General features: G+C 49.4%; 1 protein-coding gene across 13 annotated transcripts in view; it reads left to right on the plus strand.

Moving 5' to 3' along the window:
• The window catches only part of LOC139550254 (muscleblind-like protein 1), a 160159-nt gene that overhangs the window by 7197 nt on the left and 127962 nt on the right, over positions 1–25000 (plus strand). For 3 of the 13 annotated variants that reach the window (XM_071361012.1, XM_071361019.1, XM_071361021.1), the window contains exon 1: positions 9977–10611. The exons of 2 other annotated variants lie outside the window; for them this stretch is intronic. The gene's annotated coding sequence lies outside the window, so the exon portion shown is untranslated. Of the gene's footprint in view, positions 1–9962; positions 10612–13484; positions 13952–25000 lie in introns of those variants that run through there. 8 more of the 13 variants (XM_071361018.1, XM_071361022.1, XM_071361017.1 and 5 more) reach the window with 8 other exon arrangements.

Genomic DNA, 25000 nt, shown 5'->3' on the forward strand with positions numbered 1-25000 from the left:
GAGAGAGAGAGAGAGAGAGAGAGAGAGAGAGATGGAGTGAGTGAGTGAGTGCAAAGTACTGGCATGATGCAAACAGAGGGAGAGGGAAATTCCACGTCAGTGTCTGAAGAGTTTCACATTGAGCCCAGATCTGAGTGAGAGTTCCTAGTGCTGCTTCTCCATTGGAGTCAGAACAGCATCAATCACTCTGTTCCTCCATTACAGGTCCAAGCAAACTATTCCTCCATTCTGGATCAGAGTGACCTGGCCTAATGTGACTGACCTACAGACCCATACGGCCCCCAGTTTCTCATCGAGAGCAGAGAATCATATTAAAGCTAATTAAAAGCAGTCATTTTGTCTCCCACATAAATGGAGCTGTTTCCATGTGTGGTGTGTGATGGGTTTTCATGTATGTGAACAGTAATGGGGAAAACCCATGTCCATCAAAGTTAAAAGTTGCGGTTGTAACTAACCAGCACTGGCTCAGAGAACAGCTCTCCACTTTCCTCCCCTTTTTGTATTTCAACCCGAAATGACAAACTTTGGGCACAAAGTCTGTGGGAGGAGCTGGTATGCAGCCGTCTCTCTCTGCTGGTAGAGGGGGGGGGGGGGGGTAGAGAGAGACAGACAGACAGAGAGGTGGGGGGGGCAGAGAGAGAGACAGAGAGGGGGGGGGGGCAGAGATAGAGACAGAGAGGGGGGGGGGGGGGCAGAGATAGACAGACAGAGAGGGGGGGGGGGGCAGAGATAGACAGACAGAGAGGGGGGGGGCAGAGATAGAGACAGACAGAGGGGGGGGGGGGCAGAGAGAGAGACAGACAGAGAGAGGGGGGGACAGAGATAGAGACAGAGAGGGGGGGGGACAGAGATAGAGACAGAGAGGGGGGGGGCAGAGAGAGAGACAGACAGAGGGGGGGGGGGGGGGCAGAGAGAGAGACAGACAGAGAGAGGGGGGGGACAGAGATAGAGACAGAGAGGGGGGGGGGGCAGAGAGAGAGACAGAGAGGGGGGGGGCAGAGAGAGAGACAGACAGAGGGGGGGGGGGGCAGAGAGAGAGACAGACAGAGAGAGGGGGGGGACAGAGATAGAGACAGAGAGGGGGGGGGGGGGGCAGAGAGAGAGACAAACCGAGGGGGGGCCAAAGAGGGGGGGGGGGGGCAGAGAGACAGACAGACAGAGAGAGTAAAAATCTCAAATAGAAAACCGAAGAAAATGAACAACAATGACAAATGGTTTGATAAAGAATGCAAAAATCTAAGAAATAAATTGAGAAACCTGTCCAACCAAAAACATAGAGACCCGGAAAACCTGAGTCTACGCCTTCACTATGGTGAATCACTAAAACAATACAGAAATACACTACGGAAAAAGAAGGAACAGCACGTCAGAAATCAGCTCAATGTAATTGAAGAATCCATAGACTCTAACCAATTCTGGGAAAATTGGAAAACACTAAACAAACAACAACACGAAGAATTATCTATCCAAAATGGAGATGTATGGGTAAACCACTTCTCCAATCTTTTTGGCTCTATAACAAAGAATAAAGAGCAAAAACATATACATGATCAAATACAAATCCTAGAATCAACCATTAAAGACTACCAGAACCCACTGGATTCTCCAATTACCTTGAATGAGTTACAGGACAAAATAAAAACCCTCCAACCCAAAAAGGCCTGTGGTGTTGATGGTATCCTTAATGAAATGATCAAATATACAGACAACAAATTCCAATTGGCTATATTAAAACTCTTTAACATCGTCCTTAGCTCTGGCATCTTCCCCAATATTTGGAACCAAGGACTGATCACCCCAATCCACAAAAGTGGAGACAAATTTGACCCCAATAACTACCGTGGAATATGCGTCAACAGTAACCTTGGGAAAATACTCTGCATTATCATTAACAGCAGACTCGTACATTTCCTCAATGAAAACAATGTACTGAGCAAATGTCAAATTGGCTTTTTACCAAATTACCGTACAACAGACCATGTATTCACCCTACACACCCTAATTGACAACCAAACAAACCAAAACAAAGGCAAAGTCTTCTCATGCTTTGTTGATTTCAAAAAAGCCTTCGACTCAATTTGGCATGAGGGTCTGCTATACAAATTGATGGAAAGTAGTGTTGGGGGTAAAACATACGACATCATAAAATCCATGTACACAAACAACAAGTGTGCGGTTAAAATTGGCAAAAAACACACAAATTTCTTCACACAGGGTCGTGGGGTGAGACAGGGATGCAGCTTAAGCCCCACCCTCTTCAACATATATATCAACGAATTGGCGCGGGCACTAGAACAGTCTGCAGCACCCGGTCTCACCCTACTAGAATCCGAAGTCAAATGTCTACTGTTTGCTGATGATCTGGTGCTTCTGTCACCAACCAAGGAGGGCCTACAGCAGCACCTAGATCTTCTGCACAGATTCTGTCAGACCTGGGCCCTGACAGTAAATCTCAGTAAGACCAAAATAATGGTGTTCCAAAAAAGGTCCAGTCGCCAGGACCACAAATTCCATCTAGACACTGTTGCCCTAGAGCACACAAAAAACGATACATACCTCGGCCTAAACATCAGCACCACAGGTAGCTTCCACAGAGCTGTGAACGATCTGAGAGACAAGGCAAGAAGGGCATTCTATGCCATCAAAAGGAACATAAATTTCAACATACCAATTAGGATCTGGCTAAAAATACTTGAATCAGTCATAGAGCCCATTGCCCTTTATGGTTGTGAGGTCTGGGGTCCGCTCACCAACCAAGATTTCACAAAATGGGACAAACACCAAATTGAGACTCTGCATGCAGAATTCTGCAAAAATATCCTCCGTGTACAACGTAGAACACCAAATAATGCATGCAGAGCAGAATTAGGCCGATACCCACTAATTATCAAAATCCAGAAAAGAGCCGTTAAATTCTACAACCACCTAAAAGGAAGCCATTCCCAAACCTTCCATAACAAAGCCATCACCTACAGAGAGATGAACCTGGAGAAGAGTCCCCTAAGCAAGCTGGTCCTAGGGCTCTGTTCACAAACACAAACACACCCCACAGAGCCCCAGGACAACAGCACAATTAGACCCAACCAAATCATGAGAAAACAAAAAGATAATTACTTGACACATTGGAAAGAATTAACAAAAAAACAGAGCAAACTAGAATGCTATTTGGCCCTAAACAGAGAGTATACAGTGGCAGAATACCTGACCACTGTGACTGACCCAAACTTAAGGAAAGCTTTGACTATGTACAGACTCAGTGAGCATAGCCTTGCTATTGAGAAAGGCCGCCGTAGGCAGACATGGCTCTCAAGAGAAGACAGGCTATGTGCTCACTGCCCACAAAATGAGGTGGAAACTGAGCTGCACTTCCTAACCTCCTGCCCAATGTATGACCATATTAGAGAGACATATTTCCCTCAGATTACACAGATCCACAAAGAATTCGAAAACAAATCCAATTTTGATAAACTCCCATATCTACTGGGTGAAATTCCACAGTGTGCCATCACAGCAGCAAGATTTGTGACCTGTTGCCACAAGAAAAGGGCAACCAGTGAAGAACAAACACCATTGTAAATACAACCCATATTTATGTTTATTTATTTTAACTTGTGTGCTTTAACCATTTGTACATTGTTACAACACTGTATATATATAATATGACATTTGTAATGTCTTTTTTGTTTTGAAACTTCTGTATGTGTAATGTTTACTGTTAATTTGTATTGTTTATTTCACTTTTGTATATTATCTACCTCACTTGCTTTGGCAATGTTAACACATGTTTCCCATGCCAATAAAGCCCCTTGAATTGAATTGAATTGAATTGACAGACAGAGTGAGGGGGGGGGCAGAGATAGACAGACAGAGAGGGGGGGGGCAGAGATAGACAGACAGAGAGAGGGGGGGACTGGGACTGGGACTGGCACTGGGACAGAGAGAGAGAGAGAGAGAGAGAGAGAGAGAGAGAGAGAGAGAGAGAGAGAGAGAGAGAGAGAGAGAGAGAGAGAGAGGTGGGGGGGGACTGGGACTGGGACAGAGAGAGAGAGAGAGAGAGAGAGGGGGGGGGACTGGGACTGGGACAGAGAGAGAGAGAGAGAGAGAGAGAGAGAGAGAGAGAGACGTGAGGAGGTGGATGAGGTAACTGTGAACACGACACAACAAGCGTGTGTCCTGGGGAACATGTAGTGTAGAAGTGCCATTAAATGACTGATATTTCACTGAAATACTGTAGGTGATGAAACGATTGGAGTCATAGACACAATGTCTGTTTATTTTTATGGAAGCTTGATTCAACTATTTTCCGAACTAGGCGTTTCACCTTTGTTCCAGTTAGGCCTGGGGAAGCTGGAACTAGGCGTTTCACCTTTGTTCCAGTTAGGCCTGGGGAAGCTGGAACTAGGAGTTTCACCTTTGTTCCAGTTAGGCCTGGGGAAGCTGGAACTAGGAGTTTCACCTTTGTTCCAGTTAGGCCTAGGGAAGCTGGTTGCAATAGTCAAGTGCAACAACACCTCTAACCTCGCATACTCTCTATGGGTAAAAAAATTATCCCTGGACCCAAATCTGCGGCTGTGGCCTCCCTCCCTGGCCATCCCTCCCTCCCTCCCTCCCTCCCTCCCTCCCTCCCTCCCTCCCTCCCTCCCTCCCCCTCTCTTGCCCCCCCCCCCCCCTCTCTTGCCCTCCCTACCTCCCCCTCCCTGGCCATCCCTCTCTCCCCCTCCCTCTCTCGCCATCCCTCCCTCCCCCTCTCTCGCCCTCCCTACCTCCCCCTACCTCCCCCTCCCTGGCCATCCCTCCCTCCCCCTCTCTCGCCCTCCCTACCTCCCCCTCTCTCGCCCTCCCTCCTCTCTCTCTTTCAATTCAGTTCTATTCAAGGGGCTTTATTGGCATGGGAAACATATGTTAACATTGCCAAAGCAAGTGAAGTAGATAATAAACAATAGTGAAATAAACAAAAGTTCTAAAAGAATAAAGACATTTCAAATGTCATATTATGTCTATGTACAGTGTTGTAATGATGTGCAAATAGTTATAGTACAAAAGGGAAAATAAATAAACATAAATATGGGTTGTATTTACAATGATGTTTGTTAGTCACTGGTTGCCCTTTTCTTGTGGCAACAGGTCACAAATCTTGCTGCTGTGATGGCACACTGTGGTATTTCACCCAGTAGATATGGGAGTTTATCAAAATTGGGTTTGTTTTCGAAGTCTTTGTGGATCTGTGTAATCTGAGGGAAATATGTGTCTCTAATATGGTCATACATTGGGCAGGAGGTTAGGAAGTGCAGCTCAGTTTCCACCTCATTTTGTGGGCAGTGAGCACATAGCCTGTCTTCTCTTGAGAGCCATGTCTGCCTACGGCGGCCTTTCTCAATAGCAAGGCCATGCTCACTGAGTCTGTAGCTAGTCAAAGATTTCCTTAAGTTTGGGTCAGTCACAGTGGTCAGGTATTCTGCCACTGTATACTCTCTGTTTATGGCCAAATAGCATTCTAGTTTGCTCTGTTTTTTTGTGAATTATTTTCAATGTGTCAAGTAATTATCTTTTTGTTTTCTCATGATTTGGTTGGGTCTAATTGTGTTGCTGTCCTGGGGCTCTGTGGGGTTTGTTTGTGTTTGTGAACAGAGTCCCAGGACCAGCTTGCTTAGGGGACTCTTCTCCAGTTTCATCTCTCTGTAGGTGATGGCTTTGTTATGGAAGGTTTGGGAATCACTTCCTTTTAGGTGGTTGTAGAATTTAACGGCTCTTTTCTGTATTTTGATAATTAGTGGGTATCGGCCTAATTCTGCTCTGCATGCATTATTTGGTGTTTTACGTTTTATGTTTGTCCCATTTTGTGAATTCTTGGTTGGTGAGCGGACCCCAGACCTCACAACCATAAAGGGAAATGGCTTTTAAACTCAGCATAAAAAGAAACGTCCCTTTTTCAGGACCCTGTCTTTCAAAGATAATTCGTAAAAATCCAAATAACTTCACAGATCTTCATTGTAAAGGGTATTAACACTGTTTCCCATGCTTGTTCAATGAACCATAAACAATTAATGAACATGCACATGTGGAACGGTCGTTAAGACACTAACAGCTTACAGACGGTAGGCAATTAAGGTCACAGTTATGAAAACTTAGGACACTAAAGAGGCCTTTCTACTGACTCTGAAAACCACCAAAGGAAAGATGCCCAGGGTCCCTGCTCATCTGCGTGAATGTGCCTTAGGCATGCTGCAAAGAGGCATGAGGACTGCAGATGTGGCCAGGGCAATAAATTGTAATGGCCATACTGTGAGACGCCTAAGACAGCGCTACAGAGAGACAGGACGGACAGCTGATCGTCCGTGCAGTGGCAGACCACGTATAACAACACCTGCACAGGATCGGTACATTCCAACATCACACCTGCGGGACAGGTACAGGATGGCAACAACAACTGCCCGAGTTACACCAGGAACGCACAATCCCTCCATCAGTGCTCAGACTGTCCGCAATAGGCTGAGAGAGGCTGGACTGAGGGCTTGTATGCCTGTTGTAAGGCAGGTCCTCACCAGACATCCCCGTCATCACCGGCATCACCGACATCACTCTCTCTCTCTCTCTCTCTCTCTCTCTCTCTCTCTCTCTCTCTCTCTCTCTCTCTCTCTCTCTCTCTCTCTCTCTCTCTCTCTCTCTCTCTCTCTCTCTCTCTCTCTCTCTCTCTCTCTCTCTCTCTCTCTCTCTCTCTCTCTCTCTCTCTCTCTCTCTCTCTCTCTCTCTCTCTTTCTCTCTCATATTGTGTCCTTGTGTTGTGGCCTTTCTAATCGGTATACTGTATCTGTCTACTATGACGTGTTGGTTTCTTTGGTTGGTAAAATATTGTATTTGTGTCTGTGAGCTGTGATAGGTTCTGGAGACCCGTACCCTGGCATTCTATGTTTCCGTGGTGACGGGGGGATACCTCAGAATCAGCCAGTGGTAAATCAACAACAAATAACAAGATGATAATAATAATAATAAATAATAATGCTCTCTGCAAATCATAGAAAGATAGTTAGAACTGTCACAAGAATGGAAATAGTCACTAAATAGACACATCTGTCCAATGAAAATAGACACAAACATGTCAATACACAAATAAGTACTAGATAGACAAACACATGCAAATGAATAACTACACACCTTTACGCAACCCCTCCAAATACGCACAAGTACTTTTTTGGCTCTGCTTGTAATCCTGTAGGAGGGCTCATGATATCAGGATGGCTATCTTCCCATGGCTCCAGGGTATTGCAGTTTGGGGTCCAAATCCTGCTCCGAGAGGACACTACCTCCTGCTTTCCCCGGGAGGAGGATAAGTAGGGATGGAGTGGCCTAAGTCAACACTGGCACAGCTGTGCAGGCCAGACAGGCCAGGTGATGCCTTTGTCTGGCCCAGTGAAGGCAGTCTTTATGTGGGGCTGCTGAACCTCGTCTGGCCCAGTAAAGAATATCTGCTTCCCAATGCATTTCCAGAACCAGGCTTTTTTCTGGATAAAAAAATAGGCTTATGTGGGGGGTGGGGGGGGGGGGGGGGGGGGGGGGCGTGTTAAAGGGCGAGATCACCCCACGGTGCGGGTGATTTTGGTCAAGGCCCAGGGAAAGAACATTTGAGGCCCCCATCTTGGCGGTGGAGAGAATTCTTTTTGTGTTTTTAAGACAATTTCCTGCAACTTTACAGATTTCTCCATGGACCTGAAGGAAATGTTTTAAAAAATTCTAAGTTCCTGCAATTCTACGCATTTTGCCATGGCTAGTGCTGTGTTATTATGCTCAAACATTATAACATAATCAATACTCCTATTTTAGTGATTGTTTGATCTCATATAATTATTAGAAAAAAATATATAGGTCCATCATCTTTTCTACATACCGTCTGGTGTTAGTCGCTTAAGTTTACACTGAAAGTTATTTTTCCACTCCAAAAATGTATAAACATAAATAAATGAAATTCATATATTTCCATTTTGATATTTGTTACACTTTTAGGACTTAGACTTTTCTATGCAGAAAAAAACCCTGGGAACGTTTGACAAAGATTCTCAGGGATTTCCCCATGTTAAATTGGCTGGGGCTGGGGGATGGAGTGGTAGGCTGGGGCTTAAACTGAGGTTCTGGGCCAGTGGGCTGGGGCACTGGGGCTATGCTGGGCTGGGCTGGTAGGTGGGGTATGGGGCTGACTCCAAGGCCGGGTGACTGAGGTTGGGGCTGAGGCTGGGGCTGAGGCTGGGGCTGGGGTTCAGGCTGGGGTTGAGGCTGGGGCTGAGGCTGGGGCTGAGGCTGGGGTTGAGGCTGGGGCTGAGGCTGGGGCTGAGGCTGGGGTTCAGGTTGGGGTTGAGGCTGGGGCTGAGGCTGGGGCTGAGGCTGGGGCTGGGGTTCGGGCTGGGGCTGAGGCTGGGACTGGGGTTCAGGCTGGGGTTGAGGCTGAGGCTGGGGCTGAGGCTGGGGCTGAGGCTGGGGCTGGGGTTCAGGCTGGGGCTGAGGCTGGGGCTGGGGTTCAGGCTGGGGTTGAGGCTGGGGCTGAGGCTGGGACTGAGGCTGGGGCTGGGGTTCAGGCTGGGGCTGAGGCTGGGGCTGAGGCTGGGGCTGGGGTTCAGGCTGGGGTTGAGGCTGGGGCTGAGGCTGGGGCTGGGGTTGAGGCTGGGGCTGAGGCTGGGACTGAGGCTGGGGCTGAGGCTGGGGCTGGGGCTATGCTGGGCTGGGGTGGTAGGTGGGGTATGGGGCTGACTCCAAGGCCGGGTGGCTGAGGTTGGGGCTGAGGCTGGGGTTGAGGCTGGGGCTGGGGTTCAGGCTGGGGTTGAGGCTGGGGCTGAGGCTGGGGCTGAGGCTGGGGCTGAGGCTGGGGCTGGGGTTCAGGCTGGGGTTGAGGCTGGGGCTGAGGCTGGGGCTGGGGTTGAGGCTGGGGCTGAGGCTGGGGCTGAGGCTGGGGTTGAGGCTGGGGTTGAGGCTGGGGCTGGGGGTATAGCTGGGTCTGGAGGTAGACTGATTGGCGTGTGTTCATTGCGTGCCATATTATTGAGACACTGAAGGAGCACGGCTCAGGAAAGAAGCCCGGTGTAATCTGTCAGAAGCCCTCCAGAATCTTCTCTTGAATTCCTTCCCTTCGCTCCCTTAATCTTTTGATTCTTTCCAACTTCTTTCCACTTTTCACCCCCTCTTCTTTCCCCTCTTGCTCTTCCTCCTATCTTTTTTTTTTATCTCTCCCCTTCTATGTCTCCCCCTCTTCTATCTCTCCCCCTCTTCTATCTCTCCCCCTCTACAATGTCTCCCCATCTACTATGTCTCGCCCTCTACTATGTCTCCCCTTCTTCCATTTCTCCCCCTCTACTATGTCTCCTCCTCTTCTATCTCTCCCCCTCTTCTATCTCTCCCCCTCTACTTTGTCTCCCCATCTACTATGTCTCCCCCTCTACTATGTCTCCTCCTCTTCTATCTCTCCCCCTCTTCTATCTCTCCCCCTCTACTTTGTCTCCCCATCTACTATGTCTCCCCCTCTACTATGTCTCCCCCTCTACTATCTCTCCCCCTCTACTATCTCTCCCCCTCTACTATGTCTCCCCCTCTTCTATCTCTCCCCCTCTTCTATCTCTCCCCCTCTACTATGTCTCCCCATATACTATGTCTCCCCCTCTTCTATCTCTCCCCCTCTACTATCTCTCCCCCTCTACTATCTCTCCCCCTCTACTATCTGAGACCTCTTATATGTCTCCCCCACTTCTATCTCTCCCCATCTTCTATCTCTCCCCCTCTTCCCTCCTCTCTCTCTCTCTTCCCTCATCTCTCTCTCTCTCTTCCCTCCTCTCTCTCTCTCTCTCTCTCTCTCTCTCTCTCTCTCTCTCTCTCTCTCTCTCTCTCTCTCTCTCTCTCTCTCTCTCTCTCTCTCTCTCTCTCTCTTCCTCCCTCTCTCTCTTCCATCCTCTCTCTCTCTCTTCCCTCCTCTCTCTCTCTCTTCCCTCCTTTCTCTGTCTCTCTCTTCCTTGAAAATGACAGTGTTGCTGTAACAGAGCACTTCCTGGTGTTGGTCTAGTGGGCGGAGCGAGCAGACCGAGAGAGAGAGAGGTGGAGAGAGAGAGAGAAGCAGCCAGGAAGCTGCAGCAGAGAGTCTGCAGGATTGGTGTTGCCCAGCGCAGTCAGTGGTGCCTCCCCCTATTCTTCCTCTCCACTCCTCCTCTCCTCCTCTCCTCCTACTCTCCAGCTGCTGCTACAGTGCAGCCAGCCGTCCAGCGAGTGCAGCTCTCCACAGGCTGCAGCAGTCGGGCGTCCAGAGACACATCACAGCCACCAACAGCAGTAGGGAAGGGGAGACACTAGCGCACGGAGCCAAGTCAGCAACACACACACACACAGACACACACACACACACACAGAGGCAGACACTCCTCCTCTCCCACCACACTATTCCGCGTGGCGCCTTCACTCATTTGCTTGTTCACTTGCTCTCTCGCTCGCTCCGGTCTTCTCCCTCGCTCCTCTCTGCTCTGCCTGAGAATGGCCCAGCCGGTACCTGGGGCTCTGCTGTCACGGCCTGTCTGAACACACACAGACATACACACTCAATAGACACACGGATGCACGCGCACAAACCCAACAGCGATGTGAGAGGTAAGGGTTTCCGCCTTTATTTCTCGTTCTCCTTCTCTCTCTCTGTGACGAGGCGATTGACTGTCTTTTTGACTGCAGCAAGGGACCCGCCTGTTGTAAAGGAAAGATATGCTGGGGTTTGTTAGCTTTAGGCTCTGTCTGCGTCTACGTGTAGCATCTGTTTGTTATGCCTTACATACACACACACACACACACAGAAAACGCATAGCAGACCAAAAATAGAAGGTCACACAATAGCTTCAATAGCTTCTTCCTGTGGGGAACGCGTGTGTGTGTGTGTGTGTGTGTGTGTGTGTGTGTGTGTGTGTGTGTGTGTGTGTGTGTGTGTGTGTGTGTGTGTGTGTGTGTGTGTGTGTGTGTGTGTGTGTGTCTGTGTGTGTGTGTGTTCGTGTGCGTGTGCGTGTGCGTGTGCGTGTGTGTGTGTGTGTGTGTGGTTGCTCCGGGAAGCAGGAAAGTAGATCAATAGGATCCAATCCTTCTGTCTGACTCAACAACTCAACATGTTGGGAACCAACCAGCCAACCAGAGAGAGGCTTCCTACACACTGGTTGTTTTTACGTTGTTTCTACGTCTCAACATGTTGGGAACCAACCAGCCAACCAGAGAGAGGCTTCCTACACACTGGTTGTTTTTACGTCTCAACATGTTGGGAACCAACCAGCCAACCAGAGAGAGGCTTCCCTCACACTGGTTGTTTTTACGTCTCAACATGTTGGGAACCAACCAGCCAACCAGAGAGAGGCTTCCTACACACTGGTTGTTTTTACGTCTCAACATGTTGGGAACCAACCAGCCAACCAGAGAGAGGCTTCCCTCACACTGGTTGTTTTTACGTCTCAACATGTTGGGAACCAACCAGCCAACCAGAGAGAGGCTTCCTACACACTGGTTGTTTTTACGTCTCAACATGTTGGGAACCAACCAGCCAACCAGAGAGAGGCTTCCTACACACTGGTTGTTTTTACGTTGTTTCTACGTCTCAACATGTTGGGAACCAACCAGCCAACCAGAGAGAGGCTTCCCTCACACTGGTTGTTTTTACGTCTCAACATGTTGGGAACCAACCAGCCAACCAGAGAGAGGCTTCCTACACACTGGTTGTTTTTACGTCTCAACATGTTGGGAACCAACCAGCCAACCAGAGAGAGGCTTCCTACACACTGGTTGTTTTTACGTCTCAACATGTTGGGAACCAACCAGCCAACCAGAGAGAGGCTTCCTACACACTGGTTGTTTTTACGTCTCAACATGTTGGGAACCAACCAGCCAACCAGAGAGAGGCTTCCCTACACACTGGTTGTTTTTACGTCTCAACATGTTGGGAACCAACCAGCCAACCAGAGAGAGGCTTCCTACACACTGGTTGTTTTTACGTCTCAACATGTTGGGAACCAACCAGCCAACCAGAGAGAGGCTTCCTACACACTGGTTGTTTTTACGTCTCAACATGTTGGGAACCAACCAGCCAACCAGAGAGAGGCTTCCTACACACTGGTTGTTTTTACGTCTCAACATGTTGGGAACCAACCAGCCAACCAGAGAGAGGCTTCCTACACACTGGTTGTTTTTACGTCTCAACATGTTGGGAACCAACCAGCCAACCAGAGAGAGGCTTCCCTCACACTGGTTGTTTTTACGTCTCAACATGTTGGGAACCAACCAGCCAACCAGAGAGAGGCTTCCTACACACTGGTTGTTTTTACGTCTCAACATGTTGGGAACCAACCAGCCAACCAGAGAGAGGCTTCCTACACACTGGTTGTTTTTACGTCTCAACATGTTGGGAACCAACCAGCCAACCAGAGAGAGGCTTCCTACACACTGGTTGTTTTTACGTCTCAACATGTTGGGAACCAACCAGCCAACCAGAGAGAGGCTTCCTACACACTGGTTGTTTTTACGTCTCAACATGTTGGGAACCAACCAGCCAACCAGAGAGAGGCTTCCTACACACTGGTTGTTTTTACGTCTCAACATGTTGGGAACCAACCAGCCAACCAGAGAGAGGCTTCCTACACACTGGTTGTTTTTACGTCTCAACATGTTGGGAACCAACCAGCCAACCAGAGAGAGGCTTCCTACACACTGGTTGTTTTTACGTCTCAACATGTTGGGAACCAACCAGCCAACCAGAGAGAGGCTTCCTACACACTGGTTGTTTTTACGTCTCAACATGTTGGGAACCAACCAGCCAACCAGAGAGAGGCTTCCTACACACTGGTTGTTTTTACGTCTCAACATGTTGGGAACCAACCAGCCAACCAGAGAGAGGCTTCCTACACACTGGTTGTTTTTACGTCTCAACATGTTGGGAACCAACCAGCCAACCAGAGAGAGGCTTCCTACACACTGGTTGTTTTTACGTCTCAACATGTTGGGAACCAACCAGCCAACCAGAGAGAGGCTTCCTACACACTGGTTGTTTCTACGTCTCAACATGTTGGGAACCAACCAGCCAACCAGAGAGAGGCTTCCTACACACTGGTTGTTTTTACGTCTCAACATGTTGGGAACCAACCAGCCAACCAGAGAGAGGCTTCCTACACACTGGTTGTTTCTACGTCTCAACATGTTGGGAACCAACCAGCCAACCAGAGAGAGGCTTCCTACACACTGGTTGTTTCTACGTCTCAACATGTTGGGAACCAACCAGCCAACCAGAGAGAGGCTTCCTACACACTGGTTGTTTCTACGTCTCAACATGTTGGGAACCAACCAGCCAACCAGAGAGAGGCTTCCTACACACTGGTTGTTTCTACGTCTCAACATGTTGGGAACCAACCAGCCAACCAGAGAGAGGCTTGGTTAACGACCTAACTTAAGACCTATTTTCTACTTTCCTTCTTTTCGTTCTGTTTCTTTCTCCTCCCTGCTCTGAACGTCAGCGTATGGGGGTGGCGTGGTTTTTAGCGTGCACTCTCAGCGCGCGCGCTCGTGTGTGTTATGTGTGTGTGTGCTGTGTAAGGTGAACTCCCCGCCTGCTGCATGTAAATTATGTGTGACATGTGGAGCTGCTGCTACCTTATATGGCGAGCGCTGTATTTCAGTACAGTAGAACCCTGCCAAACATTCCGGGTCACGGAAGGAGAGGAGCGAGTGTGTGAGAGGGTGTCTGTGGGAGTGTGTGAGAGGGTGTCTGTGGGAGTGTGTGAGAGGGTGTCTGTGGGAGTGTGTGAGAGGGTGTCTGTGGGAGTGTGTGAGACTCTTTGCCTGCGTGTGTCTCACAGAGAAGGAGTAACTGAGAAAGAGAGAACAAGTGAGAAACAGAGAGGGAGGAACGGAGAAAGAGAATGGATGGTTTTTACTAGGTTGCGGCGCGACGCTGTTGAACCGTAGCTAAGTAAGTGAGAACATACTTTGAACGGCTGAGAGAGATTCAGTTATGTTGTCATGTAATGGTTTTAACATGTGTGTGTTCAAGAGTAAAGTTTGTCCTGTTGTCTGTGTGTCATGATGAGAAGACGTACAGAGGGAGCGTTATGACTGGTTGTGGGCTGAAGGGAGACAGTAGCTACTAGCTATCTTCATTGAACCCTCCTTCTCTGGGTTTAGACTTTACAGTCCTGGCCTCTCCTCTATCTTCTCCTCTCTTCTCCTCTCTTCTCCTCTCCTCTCTCTTCTCCTCTCTTCTCCTCTTCTCCTCTCCTCTCTCTTCTCCTCTCTTCTCCTTTCTCTTCTCCTCTCCTCTCTCTTCTCCTCTCTTCTTCTCCTTTCTCCTCCCTTCTGTTCTTTTCTTCTCTAAGTTTCCTCTTGATTTCCTCTGAGATGCTGTCTACTGCTGTCTATTGTCTTCTCCTCTCCTCCTCCCTCCTCTCCTCCTCCCTCCCCTTCTCTCTCCTCCTCTCCTCCTCTCTTCCTGTCCTCCCTTCTCCTCTCCTTCCTTCTCCTCCTCTCCTCTCTTCTCCTCTCTCCTCCTCCTCTCTTTGCCTCTCCCCTCCTCCTCTCCTCCCTTCTCCTCTACCCCTCTCCTCCCTTCTCCTCTCCTCCTCTCCTCACAGTTTTCCCATTGTTTCCTGGTGTCTGTGGTTGAAGCACTGATGAGGAATGTAGATGTTGTGAGTTACATTGTTTTCAGTGGTCCAGGCAGAGGCAGGCAGATAGAGATACACTGCTGATTGCGTAGTGCAGTGTTTCCCAAACTAGATGGAGCTTTCCTCTGTGGAATGTAGCTTTGCCCTGTGGAATGGAGCTTTCCTCTGTGGAATGTAGCTTTGCCCTGTGGAATGGAGCTTTCCTCTGTGGAATGTAGCTTTGCCCTGTAGAATGGAGATTTCCCCTGTGGAATGTAGCGTTGCCCTGTAGAATGGAACTTTCCTCTGTGGAATGGAGCTTTCCTCTGTAGAATGTAGCTTTCCTCTGTAGAATGGAGCTTTCCTCTGTAGAATGTAGCTTTGCCCTGTGGAATGGAGCTTTCCTCTGTGGAATGTAGCTTTGCCCTGTAGAATGTAGCTTTCCTCTGTAGAATGGAGCTTTCCTCTGTGGAATGGAGTTTTCCTCTGTGGAATGTAGCTTTCCTCTGTGGAATGGAGCTTTCCTCTGTGGAATGTAACTTTGCCCTGTGGAATGGAGCTTTCCTCTGTAGAATGTAGCTTTCCTCTGTAGAATGGAGCTTTCCTCTGTGGAATGGAGCTTTCCTCTGTGGAATGTAGCTTTGCCCTGTGGAATGGAGCTTTCCTCTGTAGAATGTAGCTTTCCTCTGTAGAATGTAGCTTTCCTCTGTGTAATGTAGCTTTGCCCTGTAGAATGGAGCTTTCCTCTGTGGAATGGAGCTTTCCTCTGTAGAATGGAGCTTTCCTCTGTAGAATGGAGCTTTCCTCTGTGGAATGTAGCGTTGCCCTGTAGAATGGAGCTTTCCCCTGTGGAATGTAGCGTTGCCCTGTAGAATGGAGCTTTCCTCTGTGGAATGGAGCTTTCCTCTGTAGAATGGAGCTTTCCTCTGTAGAATGGAGCTTTCCTCTGTGGAGCGTTGCCCTGTAGAATGGAGCTTTCCTCTGTGGAATGGAGTTTTCCTCTGTAGAATGGAGCTTTCCTCTGTGGAATGGAGCTTTCCCCTGTAGAATGGAGCTTTGCCCTGTAGAATGGAGCTTTCCTCTGTGGAATGTAGCTTTCACCTGTGGAATGGAGCTTTCCTCTGTAGAATGGAGCTTTCCTCTGTGGAATGTAGCGTTGCCCTGTAGAATGGAGCTTTCCTCTGTAGAATGGAGCTTTCCTCTGTAGAATGTAGCTTTCCCCTGTAGAATGTAGCGTTGCCCTGTAGAATGGAACTTTCCTCTGTGGAATGGAGCTTTCCTCTGTAGAATGGAGCTTTCCTCTGTAGAATGGAGCTTTCCTCTGTAGAATGGAGCTTTCCTCTGTGGAATGTAGCGTTGCCCTGTAGAATGGAGCTTTCCTCTGTGGAATGTAGCGTTGCCCTGTAGAATGGAGCTTTCCTCTGTGGAATGGAGCTTTCCTCTGTAGAATGGAGCTTTCCTCTGTAGAATGGAGCTTTCCTCTGTGGAATGTAGCGTTGCCCTGTAGAATGGAGCTTTCCTCTGTGGAATGGAGTTTTCCTCTGTAGAATGGAGCTTTCCTCTGTGGAATGGAGCTTTCCCCTGTAGAATGGAGCTTTCCCTGTAGAATGGAGCTTTCCTCTGTAGAATGTAGCTTTGCCCTGTAGAATGGAGCTTTCCTCTGTGGAATGTAGCGTTTCCCTGTAGAATGGAGCTTTCCTCTGTGGAATGTAGCGTTGCCCTGTAGAATGGAGCTTTCCTCTGTGGAATGGAGCTTTCCCCTGTGGAATGGAGCTTTCACTTGTAGAATGGAGCTTTCCCCTGTAGAATGGAGCTTTCACCTGTAGAATGGAGCTTTCACCTGTAGAATGGAGCTTTCACCTGTAGAATGGAGCTTTGCCGAGTAGAATGGAGCTTTCCTCTGTAGAATGGAGCTTTCCTCTGTAGAATGGAGCTTTCCTCTGTTGAATGTAGCTTTCACCTATAGAATGGAGCTTTCCCCTGTAGAATGGAGCTTTCACCTGTAGAATGGCGCTTTCCCCTGTAGAATGGAGCTTTCACCTGTAGAATGGAGCTTTCCCCTGTAGAATGGAGCTTTCCCCTGTAGAATGGAGCTTTCACCTGTAGAATGTAGCTTTGCCCTGTGAATGGAGCTTTGCCCTGTAGAATGGAGCTTTCCCCTGTGGAATGTAGCTTTGCCGTGTAGAATGGAGCTTTCCCCTGTGGAATGGAGCTTTCACCTGTAGAATGTAGCTTTGCCGTGTAGAATGGAGCCTTCCTCTGTAGAATGGAGCTTTCCTCTGTTGAATGTAGCTTTCCCCTGTGGAATGGAGCTTTCACCTGTGGAATGGAGCTTTCCCCTGTAGAATGGAGCTTTCCCCTGTAGAATGGAGCTTTCCCCTGTGGAATGGAGCTTTCACCTGTGGAATGGAGCTTCCCCTGTAGAATGGAGCTTTCCCCTGTAGAATGGAGCTTTCCTCTGTGGAATGGAGCTTTCCCCTGTAGAATGGAGCTTTCCCCTGTAGAATGGAGCTTTCCCCTGTAGAATGGAGCTTTCCTCTGTAGAAAGGAGCTTTCCTCTGTAGAATGGAGCCTTCCTCTGTAGAATGGAGCTTTCCTCTGTAGAATGACTTGATCTTGCTGATATCGAACATCTCTTTGACAAGGGAGACTCCTCCCAAGACAGCAGCAAAATAAATTGCAAACACATATTTCTTTTTTTAACTGTATTGTGTTCTTCAGTCCCTCGTGGAATAAATTGCTGACATACTCTGTGTGTGTGTGTGTGTGTTATGTGTGTGTGTGTGTGTATGTGTGTGTGGATGTTTCCCAGTATCTCTCTATGATCTGTGCTCTGCCCTGAGGACAGGATTAAGTTCCTGAGAGGTTCCCACTGACAGGTTAAGCCTTTAATATAGTGGCGGTTTTGTGTTTACAGGCATGTTATTACCGTGTTTACGACTGTGTTTGAACCGTGTGACACCTCATATTACACCCATATCACACTCTATACCATGCTGTCATGGCACCGGGGTAGCGGGCAATTCCACCACTGCTATACGGTCCAACCGTGAATGCTTGATAGGTTGACCGTAACTGAACCAGACTACTGGCAGCTTACCTGGTTATCTGATTTCATTGTCTCAGTAGATTTGAAGTATTATGCCTGGAATTAATTAAAAACATACTGAAAAAGAAATGATAGTGAAGGGTTGAGCTGTGACCTGACCTAAAGACAACTGTAAGTAAGTTCTGTAAGTAAGTAGCCTTGGCTTGTGCAAGCTGGAAAAGGAGCAGGAGTCTATATCCTGTTTATGTAGCGTGAGGCAGCTTGATGTACAAGTACACCCCCTGGACAGGACGCCAGTCTATCGCAGGGCCATACCCACAATCTGTCTCCTTAAAGGGATACTTTGGGATTTTGGTAATGTGGGCTTTGATCTACTTCCCCAGAGTTAGTTGAACACATGGAAACCATTTGTATGTCTCTGCGTGCGGTTTGAAAGAAGCTGCTAACTAGTGCTAGCGCAATTGCTAACTAGCGTTAGCGCAATGACTGGAAGTCTATGGGTATATCACAGACTTCCAGTCATTGCGCTAATGCTAGTTAGCATTGGCTCACAAAACAACCTCTAACTTCCTTCGTACTGGACAAAGTGACATACAAATGGTATCCACAAGTTCATATGACTGTGGGGAAGTAAATAAAGGGCCGCATTGCCAAAATCCTGAAGTGTCCCTTTAGTGCCAAACAGAGATACACTGGGTCCCATTTTTACAGTCTTTGGTATGACTAGGAATGGGATTGAACTCCCAACTTTTCTAATCTCACAGCAGACGCTCAAGCAACAAGGCCACTGAGTTGGTCAAAGAAATACCAGACAGGGTTCAGCTGTGTCCTGACCTAAAGACAACCGTGTTACTTTGTTACTGCAAGGCTTTAATGCAAAGCTACTAATAGAATCATGAATGTAAGAACCATCCTTGTATATCGGTAAAAATCTCTGGAAGAGACTCATTCTTACACTGACAATGCACAGTGGAGCCTGAAATGATTGACACCCTTGAGAAAGATGAGCAAAGATGACTGTATAAAATAAATAATACACATTCTGAGCTATATTGTATGCATAACATTTTGGGGGAAATTATATTATCTTACTAATACAATTGCTCAGAGAAAGATATATTTTTGAACAAGTAATACTTTTTTCTTCTCCAAAAAGGTAGGGGTCAAAATGATTGACACCCCTGTTTTCAATGCCTTTCTATACCTCACCTTCAAATCAAATCCAACTTTATTAGTCACATGCGCCGAATACAACAGGTGTACACCTTACAGTGAAATGCTTACTTATGAGCCCCTAACTAACAATGCAGTTAAAATAAAATACAGATAACAATATGAGATAAAAGTAACAAGTAATTAAAGAGCAGCAGTAAAAATAACAATATATACAGGGGGGTACCAGTACAGAGTCAATGTGTGGGGGCATCGGTTAGTTGAGGTAATATGTACATGTAGGTAGAGTTATTAAAGTGACTATGCATAGATATTAAACAGAGAGTAGCAGAGGTGTAAAAGAGTGGTGGGGGGGCCTTCCTCTAACACTGCCTGGAATAGAGGTCCTGGATGGCAGGAAGCTTGGCCCCCGTGATGTACTGGGCCGAGCAGTTGCCATACCAGGCAGTGATTTAACCAGTCAGGATGCTCTCGATGGTGCGGCTGTAGAACCTTTTGAGGATCTGAGGACCCATGCCAAATCTTTTCTGTCTCCTGAGTGGGAATAGGTTTTGTCATGCCCTCTTCATGACTGTCTTGGTGTGCTTGGACCATGCTAGTTTGTTGGAAATGTGGACACCAAGGAACTTGAAGCTCTTAACCTGTTCCACAACAGCCCCGTCGATGAGAATGGGGGCGTGCTCGGTCCTCTTTTTCCTGTAGTCCACAATCATTTCCTTTGTCTTGTTCACATTGAGGGAGAGGTTGTTGTCCTGGCACCACACGACCAGGTCTCTGACCTCCTCCCTATAGGCTGTCTCATTGTTGTCGTTGATCAGGCCTACCACTGTTGTGTCATCGGCAAACTTAATGATGGTGTTGGAGTCGTGTCTGGCCATGCAGTCGTGAGTGAACAGGGAGTACACCTTGTGTCTGGCCATGCAGTCGTGAGTGAACATGGAGTACACCTTGTGTCTGGCCATGCAGTCGTGAGTGAACAGGGAGTACACCTTGTGTCTGGCCATGCAGTCGTGAGTGAACAGGGAGTACACCTTGTGTCTGGCCATGCAGTCGTGAGTGAACAGGGAGTACACCTCGTGTCTGGCCATGCAGTCGTGAGTGAACAGGGAGTACACCTTGTGTCTGGCCATGCAGTCGTGAGTGAACAGGGAGTACACCTTGTGTCTGGCCATGCAGTCGTGAGTGAACAGGGAGTACACCTTGTGTCTGGCCATGCAGTCGTGAGTGAACAGGGAGTACACCTTGTGTCTGGCCATGCAGTCGTGAGTGAACAGGGAGTACACCTTGTGTCTGGCCATGCAGTCGTGAGTGAACAGGGAGTACACCTTGTGTCTGGCCATGCAGTCGTGAGTGAACAGGGAGTACACCTTGTGTCTGGCCATGCAGTCGTGAGTGAACAGGGAGTACACCTTGTGTCTGGCCATGCAGTCGTGAGTGAACAGGGAGTACACCTTGTGTCTGGCCATGCAGTCGTGAGTGAACAGGGAGTACACCTTGTGTCTGGCCATGCAGTCGTGAGTGAACAGGGAGTACACCTTGTGTCTGGCCATGCAGTCGTGAGTGAACAGGGAGTACACCTTGTGTCTGGCCATGCAGTCGTGAGTGAACAGGGAGTACACCTTGTGTCTGGCCATGCAGTCGTGAGTGAACAGGGAGTACACCTTGTGTCTGGCCATGCAGTCGTGAGTGAACAGGGAGTACACCTTGTGTCTGGCCATGCAGTCGTGAGTGAACAGGGAGTACACCTTGTGTCTGGCCATGCAGTCGTGAGTGAACAGGGAGTACACCTTGTGTCTGGCCATGCAGTCGTGAGTGAACAGGGAGTACACCTTGTGTCTGGCCATGCAGTCGTGAGTGAACAGGGAGTACACCTTGTGTCTGGCCATGCAGTCGTGAGTGAACAGGGAGTACACCTTGTGTCTGGCCATGCAGTCGTGAGTGAACAGGGAGTACACCTTGTGTCTGGCCATGCAGTCGTGAGTGAACAGGGAGTACACCTTGTGTCTGGCCATGCAGTCGTGAGTGAACAGGGAGTACACCTTGTGTCTGGCCATGCAGTCGTGAGTGAACAGGGAGTACACCTTGTGTCTGGCCATGCAGTCGTGAGTGAACAGGGAGTACACCTTGTGTCTGGCCATGCAGTCGTGAGTGAACAGGGAGTACACCTTGTGTCTGGCCATGCAGTCGTGAGTGAACAGGGAGTACACCTTGTGTCTGGCCATGCAGTCGTGAGTGAACAGGGAGTACACCTTGTGTCTGGCCATGCAGTCGTGAGTGAACAGGGAGTACACCTTGTGTCTGGCCATGCAGTCGTGAGTGAACAGGGAGTACACCTTGTGTCTGGCCATGCAGTCGTGAGTGAACAGGGAGTACACCTTGTGTCTGGCCATGCAGTCGTGAGTGAACAGGGAGTACACCTTGTGTCTGGCCATGCAGTCGTGAGTGAACAGGGAGTACACCTTGTGTCTGGCCATGCAGTCGTGAGTGAACAGGGAGTACACCTTGTGTCTGGCCATGCAGTCGTGAGTGAACAGGGAGTACACCTTGTGTCTGGCCATGCAGTCGTGAGTGAACAGGGAGTACACCTTGTGTCTGGCCATGCAGTCGTGAGTGAACAGGGAGTACACCTTGTGTCTGGCCATGCAGTCGTGAGTGAACAGGGAGTACACCTTGTGTCTGGCCATGCAGTCGTGAGTGAACAGGGAGTACACCTTGTGTCTGGCCATGCAGTCGTGAGTGAACAGGGAGTACACCTTGTGTCTGGCCATGCAGTCGTGAGTGAACAGGGAGTACACCTTGTGTCTGGCCATGCAGTCGTGAGTGAACAGGGAGTACACCTTGTGTCTGGCCATGCAGTCGTGAGTGAACAGGGAGTACACCTTGTGTCTGGCCATGCAGTCGTGAGTGAACAGGGAGTACACCTTGTGTCTGGCCATGCAGTCGTGAGTGAACAGGGAGTACACCTTGTGTCTGGCCATGCAGTCGTGAGTGAACAGGGAGTACACCTTGTGTCTGGCCATGCAGTCGTGAGTGAACAGGGAGTACACCTTGTGTCTGGCCATGCAGTCGTGAGTGAACAGGGAGTACACCTTGTTTCTGGCCATGCAGTCGTGAGTGAACAGGGAGTACACCTTGTGTCTGGCCATGCAGTCGTGAGTGAACAGGGAGTACACCTTGTGTCTGGCCATGCAGTCGTGAGTGAACAGGGAGTACACCTTGTGTCTGGCCATGCAGTCGTGAGTGAACAGGGAGTACACCTTGTGTCTGGCCATGCAGTCGTGAGTGAACAGGGAGTACACCTTGTATCTGGCCATGCAGTCGTGAGTGAACAGGGAGTACACCTTGTGTCTGGCCATGCAGTCGTGAGTGAACAGGGAGTACACCTTGTGTCTGGCCATGCAGTCGTGAGTGAACAGGGAGTACACCTTGTATCTGGCCATGCAGTCGTGAGTGAACAGGGAGTACACCTTGTGTCTGGCCATGCAGTCGTGAGTGAACAGGGAGTACACCTTGTGTCTGGCCATGCAGTCGTGAGTGAACAGGGAGTACACCTTGTGTCTGGCCATGCAGTCGTGAGTGAACAGGGAGTACACCTTGTGTCTGGCCATGCAGTCGTGAGTGAACAGGGAGTACACCTTGTGTCTGGCCATGCAGTCGTGAGTGAACAGGGAGTACACCTTGTGTCTGGCCATGCAGTCGTGAGTGAACAGGGAGTACACCTTGTGTCTGGCCATGCAGTCGTGAGTGAACAGGGAGTACACCTTGTGTCTGGCCATGCAGTCGTGAGTGAACAGGGAGTACACCTTGTATCTGGCCATGCAGTCGTGAGTGAACAGGGAGTACACCTTGTGTCTGGCCATGCAGTCGTGAGTGAACAGGGAGTACACCTTGTGTCTGGCCATGCAGTCGTGAGTGAACAGGGAGTACACCTTGTATCTGGCCATGCAGTCGTGAGTGAACAGGGAGTACACCTTGTGTCTGGCCATGCAGTCGTGAGTGAACAGGGAGTACACCTTGTGTCTGGCCATGCAGTCGTGAGTGAACAGGGAGTACACCTTGTGTCTGGCCATGCAGTCGTGAGTGAACAGGGAGTACACCTTGTGTCTGGCCATGCAGTCGTGAGTGAACAGGGAGTACACCTCGTGTCTGGCCATGCAGTCGTGAGTGAACAGGGAGTACACCTTGTGTCTGGCCATGCAGTCGTGAGTGAACAGGGAGTACACCTCGTGTCTGGCCATGCAGTCGTGAGTGAACAGGGAGTACACCTTGTGTCTGGCCATGCAGTCGTGAGTGAACAGGGAGTACACCTTGTGTCTGGCCATGCAGTCGTGAGTGAACAGGGAGTACACCTCGTGTCTGGCCATGCAGTCGTGAGTGAACAGGGAGTACACCTTGTGTCTGGCCATGCAGTCGTGAGTGAACAGGGAGTACACCTCGTGTCTGGCCATGCAGTCGTGAGTGAACAGGGAGTACACCTTGTGTCTGGCCATGCAGTCGTGAGTGAACAGGGAGTACACCTTGTGTCTGGCCATGCAGTCGTGAGTGAACAGGGAGTACACCTTGTGTCTGGCCATGCAGTCGTGAGTGAACAGGGAGTACACCTTGTGTCTGGCCATGCAGTCGTGAGTGAACAGGGAGTACACCTTGTGTCTGGCCATGCAGTCGTGAGTGAACAGGGAGTACACCTTGTGTCTGGCCATGCAGTCGTGAGTGAACAGGGAGTACACCTTGTGTCTGGCCATGCAGTCGTGAGTGAACAGGGAGTACACCTTGTGTCTGGCCATGCAGTCGTGAGTGAACAGGGAGTACACCTTGTGTCTGGCCATGCAGTCGTGAGTGAACAGGGAGTACACCTTGTGTCTGGCCATGCAGTCGTGAGTGAACAGGGAGTACACCTTGTGTCTGGCCATGCAGTCGTGAGTGAACAGGGAGTACACCTTGTGTCTGGCCATGCAGTCGTGAGTGAACAGGGAGTACACCTTGTGTCTGGCCATGCAGTCGTGAGTGAACAGGGAGTACACCTCGTGTCTGGCCATGCAGTCGTGAGTGAACAGGGAGTACACCTTGTGTCTGGCCATGCAGTCGTGAGTGAACAGGGAGTACACCTTGTGTCTGGCCATGCAGTCGTGAGTGAACAGGGAGTACACCTCGTGTCTGGCCATGCAGTCGTGAGTGAACAGGGAGTACACCTCGTGTCTGGCCATGCAGTCGTGAGTGAACAGGGAGTACACCTTGTGTCTGGCCATGCAGTCGTGAGTGAACAGGGAGTACACCTTGTGTCTGGCCATGCAGTCGTGAGTGAACAGGGAGTACACCTTGTGTCTGGCCATGCAGTCGTGAGTGAACAGGGAGTACACCTTGTGTCTGGCCATGCAGTCGTGAGTGAACAGGGAGTACACCTTGTGTCTGGCCATGCAGTCGTGAGTGAACAGGGAGTACACCTTGTGTCTGGCCATGCAGTCGTGAGTGAACAGGGAGTACACCTTGTGTCTGGCCATGCAGTCGTGAGTGAACAGGGAGTACACCTTGTGTCTGGCCATGCAGTCGTGAGTGAACAGGGAGTACACCTTGTGTCTGGCCATGCAGTCGTGAGTGAACAGGGAGTACACCTTGTGTCTGGCCATGCAGTCGTGAGTGAACAGGGAGTACACCTTGTGTCTGGCCATGCAGTCGTGAGTGAACAGGGAGTACACCTTGTGTCTGGCCATGCAGTCGTGAGTGAACAGGGAGTACACCTTGTGTCTGGCCATGCAGTCGTGAGTGAACAGGGAGTACACCTTGTGTCTGGCCATGCAGTCGTGAGTGAACAGGGAGTACACCTTGTGTCTGGCCATGCAGTCGTGAGTGAACAGGGAGTACACCTTGTGTCTGGCCATGCAGTCGTGAGTGAACAGGGAGTACACCTTGTGTCTGGCCATGCAGTCGTGAGTGAACAGGGAGTACACCTTGTGTCTGGCCATGCAGTCGTGAGTGAACAGGGAGTACACCTTGTGTCTGGCCATGCAGTCGTGAGTGAACAGGGAGTACACCTTGTGTCTGGCCATGCAGTCGTGAGTGAACAGGGAGTACACCTTGTGTCTGGCCATGCAGTCGTGAGTGAACAGGGAGTACACCTCGTGTCTGGCCATGCAGTCGTGAGTGAACAGGGAGTACACCT

This window comes from Salvelinus alpinus, chromosome 23 (assembly GCF_045679555.1).
Source record: "Salvelinus alpinus chromosome 23, SLU_Salpinus.1, whole genome shotgun sequence".
In the NCBI taxonomy this organism is placed as follows: Eukaryota; Metazoa; Chordata; class Actinopteri; order Salmoniformes; family Salmonidae; genus Salvelinus; species Salvelinus alpinus.